This window comes from Staurois parvus, unplaced genomic scaffold (genome assembly GCF_062004578.1).
Source record: "Staurois parvus isolate SC_StPar_1 unplaced genomic scaffold, SC_StPar_1.0 ptg000860l, whole genome shotgun sequence".
Classification (NCBI taxonomy): domain Eukaryota; kingdom Metazoa; phylum Chordata; class Amphibia; order Anura; family Ranidae; genus Staurois; species Staurois parvus.
Genome location: NW_028318656.1, coordinates 4,353,264 through 4,372,913, shown reverse-complemented (window position 1 = coordinate 4,372,913; position 19,650 = coordinate 4,353,264). Strand labels below are relative to the sequence as shown.

General features: G+C 48.8%; 11 non-coding genes across 11 annotated transcripts; all 11 read right to left on the bottom strand.

Annotated features, from left to right (window-relative positions):
* Positions 1-2,147: 2,147 nt before the first annotated feature.
* TRNAA-AGC (transfer RNA alanine (anticodon AGC)) lies at positions 2,148-2,220 on the bottom strand. Its single transcript has one exon. It is a non-coding gene; the product is annotated as a tRNA-Ala (tRNA).
* An 888-nt stretch (positions 2,221-3,108) lies between these two features.
* On the bottom strand, positions 3,109-3,179 carry TRNAG-GCC (transfer RNA glycine (anticodon GCC)). The gene has a single exon. It is a non-coding gene; the product is annotated as a tRNA-Gly (tRNA).
* A 2,611-nt stretch (positions 3,180-5,790) lies between these two features.
* TRNAG-GCC (transfer RNA glycine (anticodon GCC)) lies at positions 5,791-5,861 on the bottom strand. Its single transcript has one exon. It is a non-coding gene; the product is annotated as a tRNA-Gly (tRNA).
* A 1,622-nt stretch (positions 5,862-7,483) lies between these two features.
* On the bottom strand, positions 7,484-7,556 carry TRNAA-AGC (transfer RNA alanine (anticodon AGC)). Its single transcript has one exon. It is a non-coding gene; the product is annotated as a tRNA-Ala (tRNA).
* An 888-nt stretch (positions 7,557-8,444) lies between these two features.
* Positions 8,445-8,515, bottom strand: TRNAG-GCC (transfer RNA glycine (anticodon GCC)). The gene has a single exon. It is a non-coding gene; the product is annotated as a tRNA-Gly (tRNA).
* A 1,622-nt stretch (positions 8,516-10,137) lies between these two features.
* TRNAA-AGC (transfer RNA alanine (anticodon AGC)) lies at positions 10,138-10,210 on the bottom strand. The gene has a single exon. It is a non-coding gene; the product is annotated as a tRNA-Ala (tRNA).
* Positions 10,211-11,098: 888 nt separating this feature from the next.
* TRNAG-GCC (transfer RNA glycine (anticodon GCC)) lies at positions 11,099-11,169 on the bottom strand. The gene has a single exon. It is a non-coding gene; the product is annotated as a tRNA-Gly (tRNA).
* A 2,581-nt stretch (positions 11,170-13,750) lies between these two features.
* TRNAG-GCC (transfer RNA glycine (anticodon GCC)) lies at positions 13,751-13,821 on the bottom strand. Its single transcript has one exon. It is a non-coding gene; the product is annotated as a tRNA-Gly (tRNA).
* Positions 13,822-15,444: 1,623 nt separating this feature from the next.
* TRNAA-AGC (transfer RNA alanine (anticodon AGC)) lies at positions 15,445-15,517 on the bottom strand. The gene has a single exon. It is a non-coding gene; the product is annotated as a tRNA-Ala (tRNA).
* An 889-nt stretch (positions 15,518-16,406) lies between these two features.
* TRNAG-GCC (transfer RNA glycine (anticodon GCC)) lies at positions 16,407-16,477 on the bottom strand. Its single transcript has one exon. It is a non-coding gene; the product is annotated as a tRNA-Gly (tRNA).
* A 1,622-nt stretch (positions 16,478-18,099) lies between these two features.
* On the bottom strand, positions 18,100-18,172 carry TRNAA-AGC (transfer RNA alanine (anticodon AGC)). The gene has a single exon. It is a non-coding gene; the product is annotated as a tRNA-Ala (tRNA).
* Between the last annotated feature and the right edge of the window lie 1,478 nt (positions 18,173-19,650).

Genomic DNA, 19,650 nt, shown 5'->3' with positions numbered 1-19,650 from the left:
CGTTAGACAGCTATAACTCCAGGCACCTCTCCGTGTCAGCATTGATGGGTTAGGCTCTGTCCGCTAGACACCAAGACAGCCTCCATTTTCCCAATTTCAAAGGTTTTCACTCTTCCTCCTCAGAGTTCCCTTTTGTCTTTCCTGAGACCTTGGACAGCAGAATCCCTTGGGAAGAAGCTCCTTCTCCAGCCAGTAGTGAGGGTTGTGGTGTTATCCATGGAACCCTTGGCGGCAGAGTCACACCTCCAAGCATGTCCGTGGGCGATTAACAACCGTTTCCTTCGGTATGGCCCCATGGCTTTCCATGATGTCATTTGGAGGAGGTGGTTTCAAAAACATTCACACCGACTAGCAGGTTCTAGACAATATACATGAGCCTTGACAAGGTACTCGATCTCGGGGGCGTCAGGGAACTGAGTTACCTGTGGGACGATAAATACAAAGCCACCCTAGTTGCATTGGCTGGGAATCGAACCCGGGCCTCCCGCGTGGCAGGCGAGAATTCTACCACTGAACCACCAATGCTCTTTGGCAGGAAACAGACGGCTTGTCTCGCCTGGCAGGTCTTAGAAAGTCCTGCTTCAGGCCTTGGTAGCCATCTCTGTGAATACATTCAGATGTGGGTCAAGTCCACCCAAAGACATGCTTTTCTTCAGCCGTACACACCACCACTGTGAAAATGTAGGACAGCCCATTGCATCTTTGAGGCTAGAAAGCCTTTCCATTGGAGAAGAAAAGCCAAGACTGGGCCAGAGCTTTTTCTAAGTACCTTTGACTTGGGGTTGACTTGTCTAACTCAATGGCACTGCCTAGTAATCTACCTTGCGACTTAGTCAGATGGAGCCACTCCCCATTCACATCCGTAGGAGATCTTTGGAGGGGCTCTACATTGGCCTCATGTGAGACTCTACAAAGTCAATAGGAGCTGCCTGAAACAGAGAGGAACAGATCTTTTCCCATCAAAGCCTTCTATAAGCAGAATGTGGAAAGTGGCCGTCGAGCGCCAGGCCAGGTGGCCTCCCAGCCAAAGAATTTCCTGGAGTTTTTGTCCCATGGGACCGGTAGCATATTACATCCTCCTATTTTTGCTATTTCTTCCCACCTGGAGCAGAGTGGCGCAGCGGAAGCGTGCTGGGCCCATAACCCACAGGTCGATGGATCGAAACCATCCTCTGCTAACTTGGCTTTTTCCTCTGGCAAGCTCTGTTTCTTTGCTTAGGCAAAGGGCTTTGTTTCACCCACAAAATGCTTTGATTAATCAGGGAGCGCACCGCAGACAGCCCGGCAACAAACCCAGCCCTCGATACACCAAGTCCCTCACACATGCTGTCTTTCAGGTGTTTGCTTTCACTTGCATAATGTGTCCATCATAAGACAAAACTCATACGATATGCCAACAGTCTGAACTGTGCAATTCATTTATATGTTCATAGATTTCTTAAGGGAGATTGTTGATAAATACTTCTGTCCCAAACAGAGGATCTTCTCCAACCCAGTCTGCATGAGGGCCACCATATTTCCTCTGACCGTTGACCTGTACAAGGTTAATATTACATCTTTCCATCCACTCCAGAAGGGAAGATTTATTGTCTTTATACAGAGTTGTAATCCAAGCCTCGCTCTCAGCGTTCATCATGTTGTTGTCCGTCATTGGAGAATGATCTGCTCTCTCCATGGGCCCTAATCAGTGGGCAGAAGGCTAGCCCCTAGTTCCCTCCAAAAGCCCTGTTCTGGTTGGGTCTGTCACACTTCTGTGTCAAGGAAGCGGGACCCGATTGTGGTGATAAAACCAGTGGAAAACTCTCAGCTTCTACATGGCACTTGCGCGTTTGGCACTAATGGACTATTGTCTCTTGGCCATGGAAGCCTGGCCGTGCTTTGGGTAATAGATTGCTTTGGTCCAACACTGCCTTGCGCCACTTCTGACAGGCAAAGCAAGCAATTTATGCTTTGTGTTAGTCCTTCTGTGTCAAGGTATTGGCTGATGCCACATCTGCCCGAGAGGGTCAACGCCATGGCACATGTTACGAGGATGACTCCTGCTTGGCGTTTTGACTAGAGAGGGGAGGCTTTTCCCACAGCGCTCAGTGCCGAGCCTGAAGAAAAAAAATGAAAAGCAGGTCTCACCCTTGAGGAAGGCTTTCCTTTGGAGGATGCGGGCATTGATCCCGCTACCTCTCGCATGCTAAGCGAGCGCTCTACCACTTGAGCTAATCCCCCTTGGCTCTGGTACTTTTGCACGCTCTAGTTGATCACTGCTCTCTGATGTGCTACGCGGAATAAAGTCCACCATCTGTTTTGTGTAACTGTGTTTCATTCAGCACAGCACAATGCAGCATCCCACTACTATATACCACCTGCCAGCAATCAACTCCTTCACTGCCACCAACAGTTGCCTCTCTCACTGGCACTGTTGCCAGAGATGCAATCTTCAAGCGCAAAGGATTCAAGATCACCTTTTTACCCCGTACGCTGCCTATTGACATGACACATTAGGTCTAGATTCCACAGACTCAAAGCATAGATATATTTGCTCATTTTTTACTACTTGCAGCTTCACATTTAAATGCTGTATATGTCTAAGATCACCCAGTTAAAAACACCCAGAATGCAATGTGGAAACCAACCATCAGATGGCAGCAGAACACCTACCACGTTAGACAGCTATAACTCCAGGCACCTCTCCGTGTCAGCATTGATGGGTTAGGCTCTGTCCGCTAGACACCAAGACAGCCTCCATTTTCCCAATTTCAAAGGTTTTCACTCTTCCTCCTCAGAGTTCCCTTTTGTCTTTCCTGAGACCTTGGACAGCAGAATCCCTTGGGAAGAAGCTCCTTCTCCAGCCAGTAGTGAGGGTTGTGGTGTTATCCATGGAACCCTTGGCGGCAGAGTCACACCTCCAAGCATGTCCGTGGGCGATTAACAACCGTTTCCTTCGGTATGGCCCCATGGCTTTCCATGATGTCATTTGGAGGAGGTGGTTTCAAAAACATTCACACCGACTAGCAGGTTCTAGACAATATACATGAGCCTTGACAAGGTACTCGATCTCGGGGGCGTCAGGGAACTGAGCTACCTGTGGGACGATAAATACAAAGCCACCCTAGTTGCATTGGCCGGGAATCGAACCCGGGCCTCCCGCGTGGCAGGCGAGAATTCTACCACTGAACCACCAATGCTCTTTGGCAGGAAACAGACGGCTTGCCTCGCCTGGCAGGTCTTAGAAAGTCCTGCTTCAGGCCTTGGTAGCCATCTCTGTGAATACATTCAGATGTGGGTCAAGTCCACCCAAAGACATGCTTTTCTTCAGCCGTACACACCACCACTGTGAAAATGTAGGACAGCCCATTGCATCTTTGAGGCTAGAAAGCCTTTCCATTGGAGAAGAAAAGCCAAGACTGGGCCAGAGCTTTTTCTAAGTACCTTTGACTTGGGGTTGTCTTGTCTAACTCAATGGCACTGCCTAGTAATCTACCTTGCGACTTAGTCAGATGGAGCCACTCCCCATTCACATCCGTAGGAGATCTTTGGAGGGGCTCTACATTGGCCTCATGTGAGACTCTACAAAGTCAATAGGAGCTGCCTGAAACAGAGAGGAACAGATCTTTTCCCATCAAAGCCTTCTATAAGCAGAATGTGGAAAGTGGCCGTCGAGCGCCAGGCCAGGTGGCCTCCCAGCCAAAGAATTTCCTGGAGTTTTTGTCCCATGGGACCGGTAGCATATTACATCCTCCTATTTTTGCTATTTCTTCCCACCTGGAGCAGAGTGGCGCAGCGGAAGCGTGCTGGGCCCATAACCCAGAGGTCGATGGATCGAAACCATCCTCTGCTAACTTGGCTTTTTCCTCTGGCAAGCTCTGTTTCTTTGCTTAGGCAAAGGGCTTTGTTTCACCCACAAAATGCTTTGATTAATCAGGGAGCGCACCGCAGACAGCCCGGCAACAAACCCAGCCCTCGATACACCAAGTCCCTCACACATGCTGTCTTTCAGGTGTTTGCTTTCACTTGCATAATGTGTCCATCATAAGACAAAACTCATACGATATGCCAACAGTCTGAACTGTGCAATTCATTTATATGTTCATAGATTTCTTAAGGGAGATTGTTGATAAATACTTCTGTCCCAAACAGAGGATCTTCTCCAACCCAGTCTGCATGAGGGCCACCATATTTCCTCTGACCGTTGACCTGTACAAGGTTAATATTACATCTTTCCATCCACTCCAGAAGGGAAGATTTATTGTCTTTATACAGAGTTGTAATCCAAGCCTCGCTCTCAGCGTTCATCATGTTGTTGTCCGTCATTGGAGAATGATCTGCTCTCTCCATGGGCCCTAATCAGTGGGCAGAAGGCTAGCCCCTAGTTCCCTCCAAAAGCCCTGTTCTGGTTGGGTCTGTCACACTTCTGTGTCAAGGAAGCGGGACCCGATTGTGGTGATAAAACCAGTGGAAAACTCTCAGCTTCTACATGGCACTTGCGCGTTTGGCACTAATGGACTATTGTCTCTTGGCCATGGAAGCCTGGCCGTGCTTTGGGTAATAGATTGCTTTGGTCCAACACTGCCTTGCGCCACTTCTGACAGGCAAAGCAAGCAATTTATGCTTTGTGTTAGTCCTTCTGTGTCAAGGTATTGGCTGATGCCACATCTGCCCGAGAGGGTCAACGCCATGGCACATGTTACGAGGATGACTCCTGCTTGGCGTTTTGACTAGAGAGGGGAGGCTTTTCCCACAGCGCTCAGTGCCGAGCCTGAAGAAAAAAAATGAAAAGCAGGTCTCACCCTTGAGGAAGGCTTTCCTTTGGAGGATGCGGGCAGAGCGCTCGCTTAGCATGCGAGAGGTAGCGGGATCAGCTACCTCTCGCATGCTAAGCGAGCGCTCTACCACTTGAGCTAATCCCCCTTGGCTCTGGTACTTTTGCGCGCTCTAGTTGATCACTGCTCTCTGATGTGCTACGCGGAATAAAGTCCACCATCTGTTTTGTGTAACTGTGTTTCATTCAGCACAGCACAATGCAGCATCCCACTACTATATACCACCTGCCAGCAATCAACTCCTTCACTGCCACCAACAGTTGCCTCTCTCACTGGCACTGTTGCCAGAGATGCAATCTTCAAGCGCAAAGGATTCAAGATCACCTTTTTACCCCGTACGCTGCCTATTGACATGACACATTAGGTCTAGATTCCACAGACTCAAAGCATAGATATATTTGCTCATTTTTTACTACTTGCAGCTTCACATTTAAATGCTGTATATGTCTAAGATCACCCAGTTAAAAACACTCAGAATGCAATGTGGAAACCAACCATCAGATGGCAGCAGAACACCTACCACGTTAGACAGCTATAACTCCAGGCACCTCTCCGTGTCAGCATTGATGGGTTAGGCTCTGTCCGCTAGACACCAAGACAGCCTCCATTTTCCCAATTTCAAAGGTTTTCACTCTTCCTCCTCAGAGTTCCCTTTTGTCTTTCCTGAGACCTTGGACAGCAGAATCCCTTGGGAAGAAGCTCCTTCTCCAGCCAGTAGTGAGGGTTGTGGTGTTATCCATGGAACCCTTGGCGGCAGAGTCACACCTCCAAGCATGTCCGTGGGCGATTAACAACCGTTTCCTTCGGTATGGCCCCATGGCTTTCCATGATGTCATTTGGAGGAGGTGGTTTCAAAAACATTCACACCGACTAGCAGGTTCTAGACAATATACATGAGCCTTGACAAGGTACTCGATCTCGGGGGCGTCAGGGAACTGAGCTACCTGTGGGACGATAAATACAAAGCCACCCTAGTTGCATTGGCCGGGAATCGAACCCGGGCCTCCCGCGTGGCAGGCGAGAATTCTACCACTGAACCACCAATGCTCTTTGGCAGGAAACAGACGGCTTGTCTCGCCTGGCAGGTCTTAGAAAGTCCTGCTTCAGGCCTTGGTAGCCATCTCTGTGAATACATTCAGATGTGGGTCAAGTCCACCCAAAGACATGCTTTTCTTCAGCCGTACACACCACCACTGTGAAAATGTAGGACAGCCCATTGCATCTTTGAGGCTAGAAAGCCTTTCCATTGGAGAAGAAAAGCCAAGACTGGGCCAGAGCTTTTTCTAAGTACCTTTGACTTGGGGTTGACTTGTCTAACTCAATGGCACTGCCTAGTAATCTACCTTGCGACTTAGTCAGATGGAGCCACTCCCCATTCACATCCGTAGGAGATCTTTGGAGGGGCTCTACATTGGCCTCATGTGAGACTCTACAAAGTCAATAGGAGCTGCCTGAAACAGAGAGGAACAGATCTTTTCCCATCAAAGCCTTCTATAAGCAGAATGTGGAAAGTGGCCGTCGAGCGCCAGGCCAGGTGGCCTCCCAGCCAAAGAATTTCCTGGAGTTTTTGTCCCATGGGACCGGTAGCATATTACATCCTCCTATTTTTGCTATTTCTTCCCACCTGGAGCAGAGTGGCGCAGCGGAAGCGTGCTGGGCCCATAACCCAGAGGTCGATGGATCGAAACCATCCTCTGCTAACTTGGCTTTTTCCTCTGGCAAGCTCTGTTTCTTTGCTTAGGCAAAGGGCTTTGTTTCACCCACAAAATGCTTTGATTAATCAGGGAGCGCACCGCAGACAGCCCGGCAACAAACCCAGCCCTCGATACACCAAGTCCCTCACACATGCTGTCTTTCAGGTGTTTGCTTTCACTTGCATAATGTGTCCATCATAAGACAAAACTCATACGATATGCCAACAGTCTGAACTGTGCAATTCATTTATATGTTCATAGATTTCTTAAGGGAGATTGTTGATAAATACTTCTGTCCCAAACAGAGGATCTTCTCCAACCCAGTCTGCATGAGGGCCACCATATTTCCTCTGACCGTTGACCTGTACAAGGTTAATATTACATCTTTCCATCCACTCCAGAAGGGAAGATTTATTGTCTTTATACAGAGTTGTAATCCAAGCCTCGCTCTCAGCGTTCATCATGTTGTTGTCCGTCATTGGAGAATGATCTGCTCTCTCCATGGGCCCTAATCAGTGGGCAGAAGGCTAGCCCCTAGTTCCCTCCAAAAGCCCTGTTCTGGTTGGGTCTGTCACACTTCTGTGTCAAGGAAGCGGGACCCGATTGTGGTGATAAAACCAGTGGAAAACTCTCAGCTTCTACATGGCACTTGCGCGTTTGGCACTAATGGACTATTGTCTCTTGGCCATGGAAGCCTGGCCGTGCTTTGGGTAATAGATTGCTTTGGTCCAACACTGCCTTGCGCCACTTCTGACAGGCAAAGCAAGCAATTTATGCTTTGTGTTAGTCCTTCTGTGTCAAGGTATTGGCTGATGCCACATCTGCCCGAGAGGGTCAACGCCATGGCACATGTTACGAGGATGACTCCTGCTTGGCGTTTTGACTAGAGAGGGGAGGCTTTTCCCACAGCGCTCAGTGCCGAGCCTGAAGAAAAAAAATGAAAAGCAGGTCTCACCCTTGAGGAAGGCTTTCCTTTGGAGGATGCGGGCATTGATCCCGCTACCTCTCGCATGCTAAGCGAGCGCTCTACCACTTGAGCTAATCCCCCTTGGCTTTGGTACTTTTGCGCGCTCTAGTTGATCACTGCTCTCTGATGTGCTACGCGGAATAAAGTCCACCATCTGTTTTGTGTAACTGTGTTTCATTCAGCACAGCACAATGCAGCATCCCACTACTATATACCACCTGCCAGCAATCAACTCCTTCACTGCCACCAACAGTTGCCTCTCTCACTGGCACTGTTGCCAGAGATGCAATCTTCAAGCGCAAAGGATTCAAGATCACCTTTTTACCCCGTACGCTGCCTATTGACATGACACATTAGGTCTAGATTCCACAGACTCAAAGCATAGATATATTTGCTCATTTTTTACTACTTGCAGCTTCACATTTAAATGCTGTATATGTCTAAGATCACCCAGTTAAAAACACTCAGAATGCAATGTGGAAACCAACCATCAGATGGCAGCAGAACACCTACCACGTTAGACAGCTATAACTCCAGGCACCTCTCCGTGTCAGCATTGATGGGTTAGGCTCTGTCCGCTAGACACCAAGACAGCCTCCATTTTCCCAATTTCAAAGGTTTTCACTCTTCCTCCTCAGAGTTCCCTTTTGTCTTTCCTGAGACCTTGGACAGCAGAATCCCTTGGGAAGAAGCTCCTTCTCCAGCCAGTAGTGAGGGTTGTGGTGTTATCCATGGAACCCTTGGCGGCAGAGTCACACCTCCAAGCATGTCCGTGGGCGATTAACAACCGTTTCCTTCGGTATGGCCCCATGGCTTTCCATGATGTCATTTGGAGGAGGTGGTTTCAAAAACATTCACACCGACTAGCAGGTTCTAGACAATATACATGAGCCTTGACAAGGTACTCGATCTCGGGGGCGTCAGGGAACTGAGCTACCTGTGGGACGATAAATACAAAGCCACCATAGTTGCATTGGCCGGGAATCGAACCCGGGCCTCCCGCGTGGCAGGCGAGAATTCTACCACTGAACCACCAATGCTCTTTGGCAGGAAACAGACGGCTTGCCTCGCCTGGCAGGTCTTAGAAAGTCCTGCTTCAGGCCTTGGTAGCCATCTCTGTGAATACATTCAGATGTGGGTCAAGTCCACCCAAAGACATGCTTTTCTTCAGCCGTACACACCACCACTGTGAAAATGTAGGACAGCCCATTGCATCTTTGAGGCTAGAAAGCCTTTCCATTGGAGAAGAAAAGCCAAGACTGGGCCAGAGCTTTTTCTAAGTACCTTTGACTTGGGGTTGACTTGTCTAACTCAATGGCACTGCCTAGTAATCTACCTTGCGACTTAGTCAGATGGAGCCACTCCCCATTCACATCCGTAGGAGATCTTTGGAGGGGCTCTACATTGGCCTCATGTGAGACTCTACAAAGTCAATAGGAGCTGCCTGAAACAGAGAGGAACATATCTTTTCCCATCAAAGCCTTCTATAAGCAGAATGTGGAAAGTGGCCGTCGAGCGCCAGGCCAGGTGGCCTCCCAGCCAAAGAATTTCCTGGAGTTTTTGTCCCATGGGACCGGTAGCATATTACATCCTCCTATTTTTGCTGTTTCTTCCCACCTGGAGCAGAGTGGCGCAGCGGAAGCGTGCTGGGCCCATAACCCAGAGGTCGATGGATCGAAACCATCCTCTGCTAACTTGGCTTTTTCCTCTGGCAAGCTCTGTTTCTTTGCTTAGGCAAAGGGCTTTGTTTCACCCACAAAATGCTTTGATTAATCAGGGAGCGCACCGCAGACAGCCCGGCAACAAACCCAGCCCTCGATACACCAAGTCCCTCACACATGCTGTCTTTCAGGTGTTTGCTTTCACTTGCATAATGTGTCCATCATAAGACAAAACTCATACGATATGCCAACAGTCTGAACTGTGCAATTCATTTATATGTTCATAGATTTCTTAAGGGAGATTGTTGATAAATACTTCTGTCCCAAACAGAGGATCTTCTCCAACCCAGTCTGCATGAGGGCCACCATATTTCCTCTGACCGTTGACCTGTACAAGGTTAGTATTACATCTTTCCATCCACTCCAGAAGGGAAGATTTATTGTCTTTATACAGAGTTGTAATCCAAGCCTCGCTCTCAGCGTTCATCATGTTGTTGTCCGTCATTGGAGAATGATCTGCTCTCTCCATGGGCCCTAATCAGTGGGCAGAAGGCTAGCCCCTAGTTCCCTCCAAAAGCCCTGTTCTGGTTGGGTCTGTCACACTTCTGTGTCAAGGAAGCGGGACCCGATTGTGGTGATAAAACCAGTGGAAAACTCTCAGCTTCTATATGGCACTTGCGCATTTGGCACTAATGGACTATTGTCTCTTGGCCATGGAAGCCTGGCCGTGCTTTGGGTAATAGATTGCTTTGGTCCAACACTGCCTTGCGCCACTTCTGACAGGCAAAGCAAGCAATTTATGCTTTGTGTTAGTCCTTCTGTGTCAAGGTATTTACTGATGCCACATCTGCCCGAGAGGGTCAACGCCATGGCACATGTTACGAGGATGACTCCTGCTTGGCGTTTTGACTAGAGAGGGGAGGCTTTTCCCACAGCGCTCAGTGCCGAGCCTGAAGAAAAAAAATGAAAAGCAGGTCTCACCCTTGAGGAAGGCTTTCCTTTGGAGGATGCGGGCATTGATCCCGCTACCTCTCGCATGCTAAGCGAGCGCTCTACCACTTGAGCTAATCCCCCTTGGCTCTGGTACTTTTGCGCGCTCTAGTTGATCACTGCTCTCTGATGTGCTACGCGGAATAAAGTCCACCATCTGTTTTGTGTAACTGTGTTTCATTCAGCACAGCACAATGCAGCATCCCACTACTATATACCACCTGCCAGCAATCAACTCCTTCACTGCCACCAACAGTTGCCTCTCTCACTGGCACTGTTGCCAGAGATGCAATCTTCAAGCGCAAAGGATTCAAGATCACCTTTTTACCCCGTACGCTGCCTATTGACATGACACATTAGGTCTAGATTCCACAGACTCAAAGCATAGATATATTTGCTCATTTTTTACTACTTGCAGCTTCACATTTAAATGCTGTATATGTCTAAGATCACCCAGTTAAAAACACTCAGAATGCAATGTGGAAACCAACCATCAGATGGCAGCAGAACACCTACCACGTTAGACAGCTATAACTCCAGGCACCTCTCCGTGTCAGCATTGATGGGTTAGGCTCTGTCCGCTAGACACCAAGACAGCCTCCATTTTCCCAATTTCAAAGGTTTTCACTCTTCCTCCTCAGAGTTCCCTTTTGTCTTTCCTGAGACCTTGGACAGCAGAATCCCTTGGGAAGAAGCTCCTTCTCCAGCCAGTAGTGGGGGTTATGGTGTTATCCATGGAACCCTTGGCGGCAGAGTCACACCTCCAAGCATGTCCGTGGGCGATTAACAAGCGTTTCCTTCGGTATGGCCCCATGGCTTTCCACGATGTCATTTGGAGGAGGTGGTTTCAAAAACATTCACACCGACTAGCAGGTTCTAGATAATATACATGAGCCTTGACAAGGTACTCGATCTCGGGGGCGTCAGGGAACTGAGCTACCTGTGGGACAATAAATACAAAGCCACCCTAGTTGCATTGGCCGGGAATCGAACCCGGGCCTCCCGCGTGGCAGGCAAGAATTCTACCACTGAACCACCAATGCTCTTTGGCAGGAAACAGATGGCTTGCCTCGCCTGGCAGGTCTTTGAAAGTCCTGCTTCAGGCCTTGGTAGCCATCTCTGTGAATACATTCAGATGTGGGTCAAGTCCACCCAAAGACATGCTTTTCTTCAGCCGTACACACCACCACTGTGAAAATGTAGGACAGCCCATTGCATCTTTGAGGCTAGAAAGCCTTTCCATTGGAGAAGAAAAGCCAAGACTGGGCCAGAGCTTTGTCTAAGTACCTTTGACTTGGGGTTGACTTGTCTAACTCAATGGCACTGCCTAGTAATCTACCTTGCGACTTAGTCAGATGGAGCCACTCCCCATTCACATCCGTAGGAGATCTTTGGAGGGGCTCTACATTGGCCTCATGTGAGACTCTACAAAGTCAATAGGAGCTGCCTGAAACAGAGAGGAACAGATCTTTTCCCATCAAAGCCTTCTATAAGCAGAATGTGGAAAGTGGCCGTCGAGCGCCATGCAGGTGGCCTCCCAGCCAAAGAATTTCCTGGAGTTTTTGTCCCATGGGACCGGTAGCATATTACATCCTCCTATTTTTGCTGTTTCTTCCCACCTGGAGCAGAGTGGCGCAGCGGAAGCGTGCTGGGCCCATAACCCAGAGGTCGATGGATCGAAACCATCCTCTGCTAACTTGGCTTTTTCCTCTGGCAAGCTCTGTTTCTTTGCTTAGGCAAAGGGCTTTGTTTCACCCACAAAATGCTTTGATTAATCAGGGAGCGCACCGCAGACAGCCCGGCAACAAACCCAGCCCTCGATACACCAAGTCCCTCACACATGCTGTCTTTCAGGTGTTTGCTTTCCTTGCATAATGTGTCCATCATAAGACAAAACTCATACGATATGCCAACAGTCTGAACTGTGCAATTCATTTATATGTTCATAGATTTCTTAAGGGAGATTGTTGATAAATACTTCTGTCCCAAACAGAGGATCTTCTCCAACCCAGTCTGCATGAGGGCCACCATATTTCCTCTGACCGTTGACCTGTACAAGGTTAATATTACATCTTTCCATCCACTCCAGAAGGGAAGATTTATTGTCTTTATACAGAGTTGTAATCCAAGCCTCGCTCTCAGCGTTCATCATGTTGTTGTCCGTCATTGGAGAATGATCTGCTCTCTCCATGGGCCCTAATCAGTGGGCAGAAGGCTAGCCCCTAGTTCCCTCCAAAAGCCCTGTTCTGGTTGGGTCTGTCACACTTCTGTGTCAAGGGAGCGGGACCCGATTGTGGTGATAAAACCAGTGGAAAACTCTCAGCTTCTACATGGCACTTGCGCGTTTGGCACTAATGGACTATTGTCTCTTGGCCATGGAAGCCTGGCCGTGCTTTGGGTAATAGATTGCTTTGGTCCAACACTGCCTTGCGCCACTTCTGACAGGCAAAGCAAGCAATTTATGCTTTGTGTTAGTCCTTCTGTGTCAAGGTATTGGCTGATGCCACATCTGCCCGAGAGGGTCAACGCCATGGCACATGTTACGAGGATGACTCCTGCTTGGCGTTTTGACTAGAGAGGGGAGGCTTTTCCCACAGCGCTCAGTGCCGAGCCTGAAGAAAAAATATGAAAAGCAGGTCTCACCCTTGAGGAAGGCTTTCCTTTGGAGGATGCGGGCATTGATCCCGCTACCTCTCGCATGCTAAGCGAGCGCTCTACCGCTTGAGCTAATACCCCTTGGCTCTGGTACTTTTGCGCGCTCTAGTTGATCACTGCTCTCTGATGTGCTACGTGGAATAAAGTCCACCATCTGTTTTGTGTAACTGTGTTTCATTCAGCACAGCACAATGCAGCATCCCACTACTATATACCACCTGCCAGCAATCAACTCCTTCACTGCCACCAACAGTTGCCTCTCTCACTGGCACTGTTGCCAGAGATGCAATCTTCAAGCGCAAAGGATTCAAGATCACCTTTTTACCCCGTACGCTGCCTATTGACATGACACATTAGGTCTAGATTCCACAGACTCAAAGCATAGATATATTTGCTCATTTTTTACTACTTGCAGCTTCACATTTAAATGCTGTATATGTCTAAGATCACCCAGTTAAAAACACCCAGAATGCAATGTGGAAACCAACCATCAGATGGCAGCAGAACACCTACCACGTTTGACAGCTATAACTCCAGGCACCTCTCCGTGTCAGCATTGATGGGTTAGGCTCTGGCCGCTAGACACCAAGACAGCCTCCATTTTCCCAATTTCAAAGGTTTTCACTCTTCCTCCTCAGAGTTCCCTTTTGTCTTTCCTGAGAAATTGGACAGCAGAATCCCTTGGGAAGAAGCTCCTTCTCCAGCCAGTAGTGAGGGTTGTGGTGTTATCCATGGAACCCTTGGCGGCAGAGTCACACTTCCAAGCATGTCCGTGGGCGATTAACAACCGTTTCCTTCGGTATGGCCCCATGGCTTTCCACGATGTCATTTGGAGGAGGTGGTTTCAAAAACATTCACACCGACTAGCAGGTTCTAGACAATATACATGAGCCTTGACAAGGTACTCGATCTCGGGGGCGTCAGGAAACTGAGCTACCTGTGGGACGATAAATACAAAGCCACCCTAGTTGCATTGGCCGGGAATCGAACCCGGGCCTCCCGCGTGGCAGGCAAGAATTCTACCACTGAACCACCAATGCTCTTTGGCAGGAAACAGACGGCTTGCCTCGCCTGGCAGGTCTTAGAAAGTCCTGCTTCAGGCCTTGGTAGCCATCTCTGTGAATACATTCAGATGTGGGTCAAGTCCACCCAAAGACATGCTTTTCTTCAGCCGTACACACCACCACTGTGAAAATGTAGGACAGCCCATTGCATCTTTGAGGCTAGAAAGCCTTTCCATTGGAGAAGAAAAGCCAAGACTGGGCCAGAGCTTTTTCTAAGTACCTTTGACTTGGGGTTGACTTGTCTAACTCAACGGCACTGCCTAGTAATCTACCTTGCGACTTAGTCAGATGGAGCCACTCCCCATTCACATCCGTAGGAGATCTTTGGAGGGGCTCTACATTGGCCTCATGTGAGACTCTACAAAGTCAATAGGAGCTGCCTGAAACAGAGAGGAACAGATCTTTTCCCATCAAAGCCTTCTATAAGCAGAATGTGGAAAGTGGCCGTCGAGCGCCAGGCCAGGTGGCCTCCCAGCCAAAGAATTTCCTGGAGTTTTTGTCCCATGGGACCGGTAGCATATTACATCCTCCTATTTTTGCTATTTCATCCCATCTGGAGCAGAGTGGCGCAGCGGAAGCGTGCTGGGCCCATAACCCAGAGGTCGATGGATCGAAACCATCCTCTGCTAACTTGGCTTTTTCCTCTGGCAAGCTCTGTTTCTTTGCTTAGGCAAAGGGCTTTGTTTCACCCACAAAATGCTTTGATTAATCAGGGAGCGCACCGCAGACAGCCCGGCAACAAACCCAGCCCTCAGATACACCAAGTCCCTCACACATGCTGTCTTTCAGGTGTTTGCTTTCACTTGCATAATGTGTCCATCATAAGACAAAACTCATACGATATGCCAACAGTCTGAACTGTGCAATTCATTTATATGTTCATAGATTTCTTAAGGGAGATTGTTGATAAATACTTCTGTCCCAAACAGAGGATCTTCTCCAACCCAGTCTGCATGAGGGCCACCATATTTCCTCTGACCGTTGACCTGTACAAGGTTAATATTACATCTTTCCATCCACTCCAGAAGGGAAGATTTATTGTCTTTATACAGAGTTGTAATCCAAGCCTCGCTCTCAGTGTTCATCATGTTGTTGTCCGTCATTGGAGAATGATCTGCTCTCTCCATGGGCCCTAATCAGTGGGCAGAAGGCTAGCCCCTAGTTCCCTCCAAAAGCCCTGTTCTGGTTGGGTCTGTCACACTTCTGTGTCAAGGAAGCGGGACCCGATTGTGGTGATAAAACCAGTGGAAAACTCTCAGCTTCTACATGGCACTTGCGCGTTTGGCACTAATGGACTATTGTCTCTTGGCCATGGAAGCCTGGCCGTGCTTTGGGTAATAGATTGCTTTGGTCCAACACTGCCTTGCGCCACTTCTGACAGGCAAAGCAAGCAATTTATGCTTTGTGTTAGTCCTTCTGTGTCAAGGTATTGGCTGATGCCACATCTGCCCGAGAGGGTCAACGCCATGGCACATGTTACGAGGATGACTCCTGCTTGGCGTTTTGACTAGAGAGGGGAGGCTTTTCCCACAGCGCTCAGTGCCGAGCCTGAAGAAAAAAAATGAAAAGCAGGTCTCACCCTTGAGGAAGGCTTTCCTTTGGAGGATGCGGGCATTGATCCCGCTACCTCTCGCATGCTAAGCGAGCGCTCTACCACTTGAGCTAATCCCCCTTGGCTCCGGTGCTTTCTTTGCGCTCTCGTTGATCACTGCTCTCTGATGTGCTACGCGGAATAAAGTCCACCATCTGTTTTGTGTAACTGTGTTTCATTCAGCACAGCACTATGCAGCATCCCTCTACTATATACCACCTGCCAGCAATCAACTCCTTCACTGCCACCAACAGTTGCCTCTCTCACTGGCACTGTTGCCAGAGATGCAATCTTCAAGCGCAAAGGATTCAAGATCACCTTTTTACCCCGTACGCTGCCTATTGACATGACACATTAGGTCTAGATTCTACAGACTCAAAGCATAGATATATTTGCTCATTTTTTACTACTTGCAGCTTCACATTTAAATGCTGTATATGTCTAAGATCACCCAGTTAAAAACACCCAGAATGCAATGTGGAAACCAACCATCAGATGGCAGCAGAACACCTACCACGTTAGACAGCTATAACTCCAGGCACCTCTCCGTGTCAGCATTGATGGGTTAGGCTCTGTCCGCTAGACACCAAGACAGCCTCCATTTTCCCAATTTCAAAGGTTTTCACTCTTCCTCCTCAGAGTTCCCTTTTGTCTTTCCTGAGACCTTGGACAGCATAATCCCTTGGGAAGAAGCTCCTTCTCCAGCCAGTAGTGAGGGTTGTGGTGTTATCCATGGAACCCTTGGCGGCAGAGTCACACCTCCAAGCATGTCCGTGGGCGATTAACAACCGTTTCCTTCGGTATGGCCCCATGGCTTTCCATGATGTCATTTGGAGGAGGTGGTTTCAAAAACATTCACACCGACTAGCAGGTTCTAGACAATATACATGAGCCTTGACAAGGTACTCGATCTCGGGGGCGTCAGGGAACTGAGCTACCTGTGGGACGATAAATACAAAGCCACCCTAGTTGCATTGGCCGGGAATCGAACCCGGGCCTCCCGCGTGGCAGGCGAGAGTTCTACCACTGAACCACCAATGCTCTTTGGCAGGAAACAGACGGCTTGCCTCGCCTGGCAGGTCTTAGAAAGTCCTGCTTCAGGCCTTGGTAGCCATCTCTGTGAATACATTCAGATGTGGGTCAAGTCCACCCAAAGACATGCTTTTCTTCAGCCGTACACACCACCACTGTGAAAATGTAGGACAGCCCATTGCATCTTTGAGGCTAGAAAGCCTTTCCATTGGAGAAGAAAAGCCAAGACTGGGCCAGAGCTTTTTCTAAGTACCTTTGACTTGGGGTTGTCTTGTCTAACTCAACGGCACTGCCTAGTAATCTACCTTGCGACTTAGTCAGATGGAGCCACTCCCCATTCACATCCGTAGGAGATCTTTGGAGGGGCTCTACATTGGCCTCATGTGAGACTCTACAAAGTCAATAGGAGCTGCCTGAAACAGAGAGGAACAGATCTTTTCCCATCAAAGCCTTCTATAAGCAGAATGTGGAAAGTGGCCGTCGAGCGCCAGGCCAGGTGGCCTCCCAGCCAAAGAATTTCCTGGAGTTTTTGTCCCATGGGACCGGTAGCATATTACATCCTCCTATTTTTGCTATTTCTTCCCACCTGGAGCAGAGTGGCGCAGCGGAAGCGTGCTGGGCCCATAACCCAGAGGTCGATGGATCGAAACCATCCTCTGCTAACTTGGCTTTTTCCTCTGGCAAGCTCTGTTTCTTTGCTTAGGCAAAGGGCTTTGTTTCACCCACAAAATGCTTTGATTAATCAGGGAGCGCACCGCAGACAGCCCGGCAACAAACCCAGCCCTCGATACACCAAGTCCCTCACACATGCTGTCTTTCAGGTGTTTGCTTTCACTTGCATAATGTGTCCATCATAAGACAAAACTCATACGATATGCCAACAGTCTGAACTGTGCAATTCATTTATATGTTCATAGATTTCTTAAGGGAGATTGTTGATAAATACTTCTGTCCCAAACAGAGGATCTTCTCCAACCCAGTCTGCATGAGGGCCACCATATTTCCTCTGACCGTTGACCTGTACAAGGTTAATATTACATCTTTCCATCCACTCCAGAAGGGAAGATTTATTGTCTTTATACAGAGTTGTAATCCAAGCCTCGCTCTCAGCGTTCATCATGTTGTTGTCCGTCATTGGAGAATGATCTGCTCTCTCCATGGGCCCTAATCAGTGGGCAGAAGGCTAGCCCCTAGTTCCCTCCAAAAGCCCTGTTCTGGTTGGGTCTGTCACACTTCTGTGTCAAGGAAGCGGGACCCGATTGTGGTGATAAAACCAGTGGAAAACTCTCAGCTTCTACATGGCACTTGCGCGTTTGGCACTAATGGACTATTGTCTCTTGGCCATGGAAGCCTGGCCGTGCTTTGGGTAATAGATTGCTTTGGTCCAACACTGCCTTGCGCCACTTCTGACAGGCAAAGCAAGCAATTTATGCTTTGTGTTAGTCCTTCTGTGTCAAGGTATTGGCTGATGCCACATCTGCCCGAGAGGGTCAACGCCATGGCACATGTTACGAGGATGACTCCTGCTTGGCGTTTTGACTAGAGAGGGGAGGCTTTTCCCACAGCGCTCAGTGCCGAGCCTGAAGAAAAAAAATGAAAAGCAGGTCTCACCCTTGAGGAAGGCTTTCCTTTGGAGGATGCGGGCATTGATCCCGCTACCTCTCGCATGCTAAGCGAGCGCTCTACCACTTGAGCTAATCCCCCTTGGCTCTGGTACTTTTGCGCGCTCTAGTTGATCACTGCTCTCTGATGTGCTACGCGGAATAAAGTCCACCATCTGTTTTGTGTAACTGTGTTTCATTCAGCACAGCACAATGCAGCATCCCACTACTATATACCACCTGCCAGCAATCAACTCCTTCACTGCCACCAACAGTTGCCTCTCTCACTGGCACTGTTGCCAGAGATGCAATCTTCAAGCGCAAAGGATTCAAGATCACCTTTTTACCCCGTACGCTGCCTATTGACATGACACATTAGGTCTAGATTCCACAGACTCAAAGCATAGATATATTTGCTCATTTTTTACTACTTGCAGCTTCACATTTAAATGCTGTATATGTCTAAGATCACCCAGTTAAAAACACTCAGAATGCAATGTGGAAACCAACCATCAGATGGCAGCAGAACACCTACCACGTTAGACAGCTATAACTCCAGGCACCTCTCCGTGTCAGCATTGATGGGTTAGGCTCTGTCCGCTAGACACCAAGACAGCCTCCATTTTCCCAATTTCAAAGGTTTTCACTCTTCCTCCTCAGAGTTCCCTTTTGTCTTTCCTGAGACCTTGGACAGCAGAATCCCTTGGGAAGAAGCTCCTTCTCCAGCCAGTAGTGAGGGTTGTGGTGTTATCCATGGAACCCTTGGCGGCAGAGTCACACCTCCAAGCATGTCCGTGGGCGATTAACAACCGTTTCCTTCGGTATGGCCCCATGGCTTTCCATGATGTCATTTGGAGGAGGTGGTTTCAAAAACATTCACACCGACTAGCAGGTTCTAGACAATATACATGAGCCTTGACAAGGTACTCGATCTCGGGGGCGTCAGGGAACTGAGTTACCTGTGGGACGATAAATACAAAGCCACCCTAGTTGCATTGGCTGGGAATCGAACCCGGGCCTCCCGCGTGGCAGGCGAGAATTCTACCACTGAACCACCAATGCTCTTTGGCAGGAAACAGACGGCTTGTCTCGCCTGGCAGGTCTTAGAAAGTCCTGCTTCAGGCCTTGGTAGCCATCTCTGTGAATACATTCAGATGTGGGTCAAGTCCACCCAAAGACATGCTTTTCTTCAGCCGTACACACCACCACTGTGAAAATGTAGGACAGCCCATTGCATCTTTGAGGCTAGAAAGCCTTTCCATTGGAGAAGAAAAGCCAAGACTGGGCCAGAGCTTTTTCTAAGTACCTTTGACTTGGGGTTGACTTGTCTAACTCAATGGCACTGCCTAGTAATCTACCTTGCGACTTAGTCAGATGGAGCCACTCCCCATTCACATCCGTAGGAGATCTTTGGAGGGGCTCTACATTGGCCTCATGTGAGACTCTACAAAGTCAATAGGAGCTGCCTGAAACAGAGAGGAACAGATCTTTTCCCATCAAAGCCTTCTATAAGCAGAATGTGGAAAGTGGCCGTCGAGCGCCAGGCCAGGTGGCCTCCCAGCCAAAGAATTTCCTGGAGTT